The following is a 12,677-nucleotide window of genomic DNA, read 5'->3' as shown; positions in this document are numbered from 1 at the left end:
TTTATTATGCTAACAAACGTTGACAGTCGCACAAGAAAATTACACTATTACAGAAAAAGAATTGCTAGTTGTGGTTTTTGCATTTGATAAATTTAGACTATATTTGATATTATCTAAAGTTGTCATTTACACTGACCATTCAGCTCTTCGTTATCTCCTCACTAAATCAGATGTAAAACCTCGACTTAGAAGATGGATTTTATTATTGTAGGAGTTCGATTTAAAAATCCAGGATAAGAAGAGAGCCGAAAATCTTGCAGACAATTTCCTTTCTAGGTTAGAGAATTCACATCTTAAGGAGCTTGATGGGAATGAGATAAATGACTCGTTTCTTGATAAACAACTTTTGGTTATAACTAACTCTAAAGTCCCTTGGTTTACAGATATTGCAAATTATCTAGCTGCTAACATTCTACCAAAAAGGTTGACACATCATCAAAAAAAGCGATTCTTTGTCGATGTGAAAAATTATTCTTGGGAGGACCATTTCCTCTTTCGTGTATGTGCAGATCAAGTAATTCAGAGATGTGTTACAAAATTAGAAGCGAGTAAAATCTTGCAACACTGCCATTTAAGACCAACAGGAGGACATTACAGTAGAACTATGACAGCACACAAAATGCTTGAATCAGGTTTTTATTGGCCCACACTATTCAAAGACGCTAACAGGTATGTTACTTCTTGTAATAGATACTAGAGAATAGGTAATATTTCTAAACGTGATAAAATGCCTCAAACTTATATGCTCTCATGTGAAATATTTAATGTCTAGAGCATTGATTTTATGGGCCCATTTCTTAGTTCGTTTGGTAATAAATACATCCTAGTAGCGGTCGATTATATGTCGAAATGGGTAAAAGCTCAAACTTTACCTACCAATGATGTTAGAGTGGTAGTTAAATTTCTCAAGAAGCTCTTTTCTCGGTTCGGAACACCTAAAGCAATTATTAGTGATAGAGATATGCATTTTTGTAACGCTCAATTTGGTAAAGTCCTTAAGAAGTATGGAGTGCATCATAAGACAGTTACCCCTTATCACCCTCAAACTAGTGGACAAGTTGAAGTTGCAAACCGAGAGCACAAACGTATCGTAGAGAAAACCATAGAATCAAATAGGAAGGATTGGGCGATAAAAGTAAATGACATTTTATGGACCTATAGAACAGCTTCTAAAACTCCCATAAGAATATTTCCTTACAAACTTGTTTATGAAAAAAGTTGTCATTTACTGTTTGAATTTGAGTACAAAACATTCTGGAATATAAAATTCCTAACCTATAATCTTAAACTTGTAAGTGAGAAGAGATTAATGTAGCTGAACGAGCTAGATGAATGGCGAGTGAATGCTTACGAGAACTCGCGACTATATAAAGAAGCAACAAAACGACGTCATGATGCTTGTTTGAAGCAGCCCAAACAATTCGCAGCTGGAGATATTGTCTTTTTATATAATTCAAAGCTCAGGTTGTTTCCGGGAAAGCTGAAATTAAGATGGTCAGGTCCATTCATAATATAAATCATTTTCCTATACAGTATGATAGAGGTAACTCATCCAGAATATGGCACATTCAAGGTAAACGGTCATTGACTTAAACTTTATAATGGTGAGGATTCTAGAAATGATAGAGATGAGCTTCAGCTCCGCGAACCTTCGTAATTATGAGCACAAGGTAAGTCTAGCTTAGACTTTAAATAAGCGATTCTCGGGAGGTAACCCGAGTGTTAACACTACTAATTTTCTTATTTTTATTACATGATATCTTTTAAAAAATAAATAAATAAATAGAAATGTCAGTTTTTAACTCACATAGCCTGGACAAACAGGCGTGTCCTTGGCCGTATGGATCCTATGACTTAGTTTTAAAATTTGAAAAAAATCGACAATGAGTTACATTATTTGGCAACTTGGCCGTGTGACCACGCGGGTGTGTCATTAGCTGTGTGGATACTAGGACTTAATTTTACAAAAATCGACAGAGACAACCTAAACTAGTCCACACGAGCATGTGACACGGGCGTGTCCTAAGCCACGTGAAACCTGGAGCTAAAATTTTCAATTTTAAAACAAGTCAGAGAGTTATACAGGCAAGGCACACGGTAGTGTGCGAGACACGGCTGAGCCACATAAGCATGGGAGAAGCGAAGGAGGTTACACACAACCATGCGACACGGTTGTGTGTGCCACACAAGCTGGACACAAGGGCATGTTCGAGGCCGTGTGAAGACTGGGCTTTTATTATTAACTGACACGGGCTAAACAGAAGCCACACGGGTGTGTGACACGATCGTGTGGTCCAACACAGGCCTTACACAACTGTGTCACCCTTTTAAAAGCCCCAACTATATTTTATTTTTTTAGTTTATCTTCTTCCTCCCCAGAAACCCTAACCATCGTCGTTCCCTTAACTCTCTTTTTCCGACCGCCGTTTACCACTCCATAACATTTAATCCCGATCTTCCCCTTTCTCCCTCACTCATTCCCTTCGCAACCATCACCCACCTCTTTCGGTCGCCCTTTTCCTTTTCCCTCCTCTCGAAACAACACATGCCACACACACCACTAGCTGATCCTAGCAAACACCAACCACTCCTCTCCCCTTACTCCAACAGAAAACCCGAGCCCCAGCCTTATTCCCCTTACGCGTACACCCCCACTCCCGTACGAACCCCTCCCTTTTCTCTTGTTCTCCTTCCTGTTTCACACCCCCACGCACGACTCACACCATTCGGTCGACCGATTCCCCGTCGACTGCCGAGCCCCCGCACCTCCGTTCACCGTCAGTTGTTCAATCGGTTTCCCTTTTTGCCCTTCTATTTTCTTTATTTAATTCATTATTTATTTAATTCTTATCTATTATTATTATGATTTCTTTGTTTATTTCTTTATTATTATTTTCTTGTCGTGGTTTTACTAATTTTATTTATTGCTTGGTTCATGTTTTATTTATTTACTTTCTTTATTAATTGATTTTGGATTGATTCTTGATTTAGTTGTTGAATATTCTTACTAGTTTATTTTATTTTATTTTTCATTCCCCATTTTATCCGTTCATTTTATTTTAGTTACTTTCATTGTTGATTTTATTCTGGCTAGTTTTAGTTATTCATTTTTATTGATAATTATCAATTTTATTTACATTTCCTTTGTTTTTGTTTGTATTGGCATTTTGCTTGTTAGTTTCAACATATTATAAGTCCATTCTCTATTTAGTCCAAATGTTGAGCTGAACTTGGATGCTTATTTCTTGTTAGCTTGCCTATTATGTTGATTCGTCAATTTGATTTCCTTGATTGTTTATTGCAAGCATATTATGACGAACACTCGTGGCAAGTCTAAGACCGTCGTCCCCACTCATCCTCGAGCATTTTCACCGAGGCCCATCACCCTTATCTTCGATTTTCGATAGGCCCCCAAGAGGATTTATATCAGTTTCTTCGCGTACGACCACTCGGTCTAGGCCACTGTATCGATTAGGACACGTTGGAGCAGGTCCGCCTAGCTGATGATGTTCGCGCCTTCATTACCACAGCTCTGTGGAATAGATTCTTCTCCATCATCGAGCCCACTTACATGGAGCTTACCTTGGATTTCTGCGCGATGTTTCTGGTACAGTAGGTCATGACGACTCATAACGAGCCAGGCACCATCACTTTTTGACTTGATGGTTTGGTGCGCCACATGAGCGTCCTCGAGTTCGGTGCTGTTATGGGACTTTACACAAAGGAATTTATGAGCGCCGAGAACTTCTTTTGACTTCATTGACACATCTATTACTTTCTATCTCAGTGTTGGACTGAGTTTATAGCAAGTCAGACACCATATGACGCGAGTTACTTGAAGGCGACTTCTCTCCCTCCAGTTTTACGGTACATTCATGCACTTTTAATTGATTGGTAGGAGGGAGAGCACTAGAGTCGTTAGTACTTATGACGCCTATTTTCTATGGAGCATGGCCACCGAGCATATCTTTGACTTGGCGTACTTCATTGTCTTAGCCTTTCACCATCAGACTGACTGCCACAGGAAGGGCCCTATCTATTTAGGCCCTTATGTGACACGCCTCGCTCGACACTTCAGTCTCTTAGACACATCAAAACAGTCTTCCACACTCACACTTGTAGGCCAGATGTCCCCACATGAAATCTGGACCATGATACACATGAGGATGATTAAGCAACGTTGTGGAGCGGACCCCCCAGTATCGATTATTTCATTTTGACGCTCAGAATGAACCAGAGGACTTCACTGATGATGTTCTTCCCTATCACGAGGACCCACCACAGCTTCCACCTTCGAGTCACCATCATTCCTTCTACTTCTACTTCAGATGACATCTCCAAACGGCTCACTCGCTTCAAGCAGTACTGCGCTCAGAGGTTTGACAGTCTTGACGCGACATTGCAGAAGATCTATCAGCATCTCCATATTTCCTCTCCAGCACTGACAACTCACGACACTGATGTGTCTGATGATAAGGACCATTGAGTCTATTTATTTTATTTTTATTTTATGGTCATTTTTATTTTTATTTTCAGTTTTGTTTTTATGTTTATTGTTATTTTCTTAAACTTCTTCTTTTTTTATATTTTAAACTATATTTTTATTCATTATGTTTGTTTCTAATCGAGTATAATCCCTTAATCTTCTTCACTACTTGTGTTTATTTTCTTAATAGCTTGCTCATAATCATGCACTATATTTAAGATTTGTCTACAATTCCACTTTTCACTATTTTGGGTATTTCATCCAATATTCAGGGTAGTTTCAATTCTCTCCCTCTCTTATGATATTATGTTTCTACCGTGATTGTTGTTGTTTGTACATTGAGGACAATGTACATCTTAAGTATGTGGGAGGTTATTTATATGATTATTAGAAAATCCCAAAATTATATCTTGTGTTCAAGTAATTATCTCATATTACTATTAGAATGAATTCTTATCGATTTGTTATTTTCATTGATAGGTTTTAGATTAAATTCGTAGATATTTGTGCATTGAATGTTTAAACTTTAACACATGAGAGAATCAAGCATGATAAGTATATTTTCAGAATTAAAAAAAAATTAGGTTGTTTCCCTAATTTGAGGTATCACCTTGAAGTTTGAGATTTGCAAGATTGATATCAAAAACCATAATTTTTTGTGAGATTTTGAGTCTTTAGAGCATACATTTTTCTTGCTCATTTTATCATTGGTTATGAGTGTGTCAATATTGATGTGTTATTTTAGGACTTGCTTTGATTATGCATGTCGAGACCACACATTTGATTTGATTTATTGAGATGATAAAAGTACTTAAGTTTAAACCCACTTATCCCATAAAAAGCCTACCTTTATAATTAACCCTTAGCGAACCCCTTTTGAGCCTAACACACCGTTTCTTGATTTACCCATTAATGATAACCCATAACTCATTTTTTGTTCATTGAGAATTTTTCCCATTTTATTGACTCTATTTTTTTATCGAGATTTGATTTAGTTAATTGGCTAATTAAGCTTTTTGATTAAGTTGTAGAATTATTTCTTCTTATTTACATATAAAATCATCAAAAAAAAAGAAAAAGAAAAAGATATAGTTATTTAGTTTTTTGTTAATTGAGCTTGAACAGTTAAATTCATATCTTGAAAAGAAGCTCGTGTTATTTTTGAATAGTTTAGATTGATGTAATTATTTGTAATTCAGCATTTGTTATTTTTCTAGTTAAGTAATTTATCAATTTGATTTCGATTCTAACCATTTTTTTCAGCCTTTCTCCACACCCTTAACCTAAGCCCCATTACAACCTCTTAAAGACTTTTTGATTTGTGTATCATCTCATTTTATAGTGGTGGAGATTTGATTTTCATGCAAGCCTATGGTAATGACTTTTCATGTTTGACTATTAAGTGCTTATTTTTTAACCTTAAACACTTTGAGTGATTTGAGTGAATCTTTAGTGAGGATGTCAATTCTTGTCGGTTTTGAATTAAAGGTAATTAATTAAATAAGGGGAAATTCCTATGTTTTCATGCTTTAAAATGTTCGACTTTGACTGTTTGAATTTTTAATCCTCTTTTAGTTGAATTATCAATGTATGATTATTTTTGAATTATAAAAAAACATTATTGATGAGAATTATGAATTGAGAAAGTTTAATTTTAATTGTGAGTTGAGGATTTTGCTTGAGGACAAGCAAATGATAAAGTGTAGGGATATTTAATAAACCATAAAAGTAACATGTTTTAATCCCATGCTTGGCATGTTTTTGGATAATTTATTATGTGAATCAATGAATTTGATGCTCTTACTCCTTTAAATTTATGTTTCTATACTTAGGTGAGTATAAGGAAGTGAAAAAAGTAAAAAATGGGTCAAAATCAGACAAAAAGAGTTGTTTTCAGGAACCACAAGGACTGGGCATTTTCACATGGGCTGGGCACACGCCCATGTGCCAGGCAATGTCGATTTCGAACCCTACTTCTCTTTTACGGGGAAAAACCTAATCTTTAGGGTTTCTGAGCATTCTAAAGTTTATAAATACATATCAGAAGAGGACTAGAGAAGATACACAAAGTAGAACGAAGAAATTACTCGAAGGTCGTCGGAGTCAACTTAGAAGCAAGTCTCCTTCAAGATAGAAGATCTCTATTCAAATCTCCTTCGAAGTTTTATTGGGTTTCTTATGCCTTGTTATTTTAATTTTGAGATGTTTCCCTCCCTGAACATGAACTAAATTCCCTAAATACCTAGAAAAGATGAAACCTATGATAAATTTTATTATTTAATTTCTGATTTACATGATAAATACTTGATTTCTTGTTCTCAATTATGTATGCTTATTTCGTGTTTTGATATTTTTAGGATATCGATTCATATTAAATGTGCTTATTCAGTGGAGCAAAAGTCCCTATTTAAGAGTAGATCTAGCATAATTAAGTGAAGTTACATGCAATCCTAGAAATAGGATGACATAAATCTACCGGATTAAATTCAAATCTATTAGGAGAATCCATAGATCGAGTTAATGCGGCAATAGGGGTTTTAATTAGAAAGAGATTTCAATTAATCAACTTAGAGTAAGTTATTCTTATTCTCGAAAGAAATATTAACATAATTTAGGGATTTCTACGGATCAAGGCACAAGTGAATAAATTGTTTAAATTAGATTCAAAATAATAGGTGAAATCTAGGTGGATTCTTTCCTGGATATTGTCTTTCTCTTTGGTTATATTTCAGTATTGTCTCATTCCATTCTCTGTCGCGTTCTTAGTAATTAGTTTAGTTAATTATAGATTAAAAACAATTCCTCAATTTATCGGTTGGATAATAAAAAGATAGTAATTACTAGTATTTTTAGTCCTCGTGGGTACGATATTCCTGACTCACCATAACTATACTACAATTCGATAGGTGCGCTTGCCTTTGTCGTGATTTTAGTTAGTTAAGTGACTCATCAATCATCCTTGCGAAATTTCTCAAGAATCTTGTCTACATAGTGTGATTGAGTCAATACAAGACCTTCAGATGACCTTTTGATTTGGATGCCTAAAATTATGTCAACAAGTCTCATATCTTTCATGTCAAATCTTGAATTTAACAAGGTTTTGGTACGTTTTACCATTTCGTTGTTACTTCCAACAATGAGTATGTCATCAACATATAAACATAAAATTACATATCCATCAACAGTGGTTTTGACATACACACATTTGTCATACTCATTAATTTTCAATCCATTTGATATCATGACACCGTCAAACTTTTCATGCCACTGCTTTGGTGCTTGCTTAAGTCCATACAAAGACTTCACCAATCTACAGACTTTTTTTTTTTTTGCTTTGGAGCTACATGACCCTTAGGTTGTTCTATATAAATCTCCTCATCAAGATCTTCATTTAGAAAAGTTGTCTTAATATCCATTTGATGAACACAAAGTGGCAATAGCAAGTATCATCCTTATAAAAGTTATTCTTGATACAGAAGAAAATGTATTAAAGTAATCAAGGCCTTTCTTTTGTCTATAATATTTTATAACCAATCTGGCCTTGTACTTATCAATTGTTCCATCTACTTTCATTTTTCATTTGAAAATCCATTTAGAATTTAGTGGTTTAATTCCTTAAGGTAGATCCACTAATTCCCATGTATGATGTTTCATGATGGAATCAATTTCACTCTTGATAGCATCTTTTCAAAAAGTGCTTTCAGATGAGAGTATAGCTTCACTATAAGTTTAAGGTTCAATCTCTAGCATATAGGTTAGAAAATCTTATCTAAAGGACTTTTCCACCCTTGCCCTTTACTTCTTCTTAGCTCTGCCTCGACTTCAACCTCTTGTTGAAAGTCTTGATTATCAATAATCTCTAAAGTTCGTTTTGTTGAACTTAACCCAACTTCATTAGTCTTACAAGGGAATATATTTTCAAAGAATGAGGCATTTTTAGATTCCAATATCATATTCTTGTGAATTTTAGAATTCTTTGATTTATGCACAAGCAACCGATATTCATTGCTGTGGCATGCATAACCAATGGAATTACAATTCACCATTTTAGGACCTATTTTTATTTGCTTCGATAAAGGAACCATTACCTTTGAAAGACACTCTCGTATTTTCAAGTAATTGTAGGAAGGTTTCCTACCCTTCTATAACTCATACGGTGTCTTTTTTTTTTTTTTTTTTTTGCAAGGTACCTTATTTAAAAAGTAATTCGTTGATAAAACAACTTGAAAACCCAGAATTTCCTAGCATTGCGTTCATCATTTCCTTTAGGCTTCTATTTTTCTGCTTTACTACTCCATTGGATTGAGAAGAGTATAGTGGTGTCACTTCATAAATAATACCATGTTGTGCACAAAATTTACCAAATGGTTCAACATATTCACCACCATGGTCACTTCTCACCCTCTTAATTCTTTTATTAAGTTGGGTTTTAACTTCCTACTTATAGAGAACGAATTTCTCTATAACTTCATCTTTGCTTTTAAGAAAATATACATAACAATATTTTGTGCTATCATCAATAAAGATAATAAAATATTTATTCCCTCCTCTAGTTTGATTAAACTTTAAGTCACAAATATCACTATATATTAGATCAGGTGGTTCAGTATTTCTTTCAACAGATTAAAATGAAGACCTTATTAGTTTTACCTCAACACATGTTTCACATTTATGATTATAATTAATGTGAAATGAAGAAATATGATCTAAGTTAATCAATCTGCGTAAAGTATCATAATTAATTATCAACTATATTTAGGAGTTGGACAGATTGGAAGAGGAAATGAGTACCTGTTTTAGAGTAAATAAGGAATGAAGACTGTTAGAAGGCTCATACCTCAAAATATCTACCTCGTGGGTTATAGTAAGAAACGCGAAAAGGGAGGTTCTGGTCTCAAAGTCACGGTTACACACTGGTGTGGGGTCGACCTTTGGAGTGGAGGCCCTCGCATGCTTAGAGGCAGTGCTTTCAGGGGTTGGTATGGGGTTGGCAGAGGCGATAGTGGAGGGGGATTCCAAGTCTGTCATTAACAAATGCAAAGCAGTTTTAGCAGATAAATCACAAATTAGCACATACATTAGAGATATTCAAAGAGAAAAATAAGGATTTCGTTTTATTCTATTCAGACATGCGCATAGATTGCCTAATCAGTTAGCCCATAGTTTAGCCACGACGATTTTAAAGAAAAAGGAAATGGTTTACCTGGTAGGTTGCATTCCTAGTTACGCTCATTGGCAAATAGAGATGGGGCAGCCAAGGGAACCAGACTGAAGTGTCTTTGTTGGAGAAAGAGAGTAGAGAGAAGAAGGGTCCCAAGCTGAATAATCAGACTTTCTTCTTGGAGATCTGGAACTGACAAACTGAAATAATAATGATAGTGGAGTGGGTGCCAGTGCAATGAGTCAAATTGGGGTTTGTTTTTATTATGTTTCTATAATTCTCTTTATCACGGGCCTTTGAAGTTTTGGGCCTGCCTGGAACTATTTTTAAATTGGTTATGTTTCTTATGTTTTCTTGGTTTGAATAAGAGCCAAGTTTGATTTTTTTTTTAAATTAATTTTTCAATTCTCAAATGAAAACATACATGATTTAGGTTCTTCATATTTTCAGTCATTTTCGAAGTTTGTTTCATGTAAAATAGGATGGTCCACGTAAAATTATCTTATTATTCTTGTAAAATATTTTACCAATTTTTTTTCGTAAGACATTTTCCAAATTGATAAGGCTCTATTCACTGTAACACCCTCATACTTGTCCTGAACATTAAGTCAAAACACTGAGATTTTACATTCTTTACTACATTCTTCACTTATCAAATATTTTCTTATAAATTTTCATAACTTTTCAATTTAGTCCTTTTTTGTCATAAAAGTTTAATATTCACTAATTAATCATATTGAATCAATTTTCTTTCTTGTTACACTTTAATCACATAATTTATCTCGATATGTTGATTTACATATCAAATTTCTATGTATTTCACTTCTATTATTTCATCTACATATTTTTCAAGTTTAACAATTTTAGTCCTTGTCATTATAAAATTTTCATATTTTTCCACAATTTCACTTTTGCAATACTTTATGCATATTTCATTATCTCATAACACATTCATTAAACTTTTATCATAATTTCCTTATTCATATATTAAATTGTTTCACACTTAAATTGTTATACAATTTTTAGCTTAGTCTCTGTTGCCATGTAATTTATTTTTCATCATATTAACACTTTTATCAAATAATTTCATTATAATGTCTTATTTCACCTAACAAATTTTTATGCAGATCACTCATCTTGTTTCAATTATAAATTTCACAAAGTTTACGATTTAATCCTTAACATCATGAAGATTCATTATTTACTATAATTTCACCTTAACATCACTTTGTAATAAATTCACTACTTCATAAATCTCAAATGTATATTTGTTTAATTGCAAACAACTTTTACAAAATATTTTCAAGAAATTTACCAAACAATGAAAAATATTTTACATAAATTCATCTAAATATAAAAATATTATTTTTTTCGATAAAGGTAAGTAATTTTTCAAAACCATTTTATGGGAAATAAACGGATTAAAATTTTATATACTGAGGAACATCTAACTGAATAAAGAAAATCATTTGAAATGCAATTATTTAAGTAGAATTAGATGTAGTCAAAGGTCTAACTAAGGGTATGATTGTTGCCATCACAACATATCGTAATTGTATTATTAGTTGTCGCACGATTAAAATAAGAAATAAGAAATAATGATAATTAAAATAATTTATCTCATTAAAATGAAATTCAATAATAGTCGATAGATAACCAATCATACAGGTTACTCATAAATCAATGCATTCTCTTGAAACTTTGAAATAGGACCAAATATCAACTAAAAATTGTTCAATTATGGACCGCTTTTCAGGTTGTTCTGGAGAAATAATGATTGCTTTAACCATAAGTGAACACTTAATTAATTATATATTAATAACTTCATGGAATAAGAACTTATATATAAAAAATGCAAGTCCATTTAATTTATTTAAAATCTATTTTAATAAGATATAAATAATAAATTATAAATTTTATGTAATGGTATGATGGTGAAAGATGTTCACTATTTTAAATGTGATTATTATTTGAGTTTTACTCTATTATTGTAATTTACTAAATAAAATATTATTGTGTGTACTAAAAATTTTAGGATGATATAGTATGTTTTTAGGGTAATAACATAATAATAAAAAATAGAAAAGGAGGTTTGACATGTGAATTTTTTTATTGAACAGAATATTTATCCATAAATAATGAAGGAAAAAGGATTGAATTAAAAAGAAGAAGACGAAGTTGAAATTGACATCCCATTTGTATAAAATTTTAAAAAATAAAAATGAAGAAAAAGGAGACAGGAGCATATGGCTTACTTAAGGCCCATGAAAATTACTGAATGTCTCCTCAATAATAGCAGCCCAAATTATGGTGCACCGACACTAGTTTCCCATGTGAAAGGTTTTTATTTTTATTTATTCATTTTAGAAATCATGAATATATAAATCATTTATAAATTATTGGTTTGTAAATGGAATGAATAGGATGATGATGCCTGCTTTTAATCTTATTTGCAAAATAAAAATTATCTTTATCAATTTATAAATGCACATATGAAATCATATAAATAAAAGGAAAATCTAATTTCTAATTATGTAATAATCAATTTTATTTTCTATAATAAATAATAAAACAAATTTTTAATAGATGCTGTGATTACATTAAATATAAATTAATTATAGATGTTTATTTATTTTGCTACAAAATTATATTGATAGTGTAGTAATCACCTCATCTAAACAACATGGAAAAGGAAAAACAATCCATTTCATGGTTTTCCTCTTTTAAGCTAACTAATGTTACGGCAATGTATGATTTAAAAGAGGAAATATTAATTAATGTCTAGTGACACTATATAAATAGATGTTAATAAAAAGCAAAAATAAAAAATCAATTAATTTATTTTTTCCTAAAATAATATTATAAATAAGTGTTATGAGAAAAACATGAAACTTCAAAAGTCTTCAATAATAAATTTATTTGATGTCTAATTCCTTAAAAAAAGAGATTATTAAATCCAAAATGAAGGGAGCCTAAAACCTTTTCAAAAATCAAAATTTCCTTTTCTATATGTTGGACCGTCAACTTCAA

The 12,677-nt window shown here is 32.6% G+C and overlaps 1 long non-coding RNA gene across 1 annotated transcript; it reads right to left on the bottom strand.

Moving 5' to 3' along the window:
• Positions 1-8,762: 8,762 nt before the first annotated feature.
• LOC108460422 (uncharacterized) lies at positions 8,763-9,885 on the bottom strand. Its single transcript, XR_001867541.2, has 2 exons — positions 9,690-9,885; positions 8,763-9,507 (listed from the first exon to the last, which is right to left on the bottom strand). It is a non-coding gene; the product is annotated as an uncharacterized LOC108460422 (long non-coding RNA).
• Positions 9,886-12,677: the final 2,792 nt, after the last annotated feature.

This window comes from Gossypium arboreum, chromosome 4 (genome assembly GCF_025698485.1).
Source record: "Gossypium arboreum isolate Shixiya-1 chromosome 4, ASM2569848v2, whole genome shotgun sequence".
NCBI lineage: Eukaryota > Viridiplantae > Streptophyta > Magnoliopsida > Malvales > Malvaceae > Gossypium > Gossypium arboreum.
This window is presented reverse-complemented; position numbering and strand designations above follow the sequence as displayed.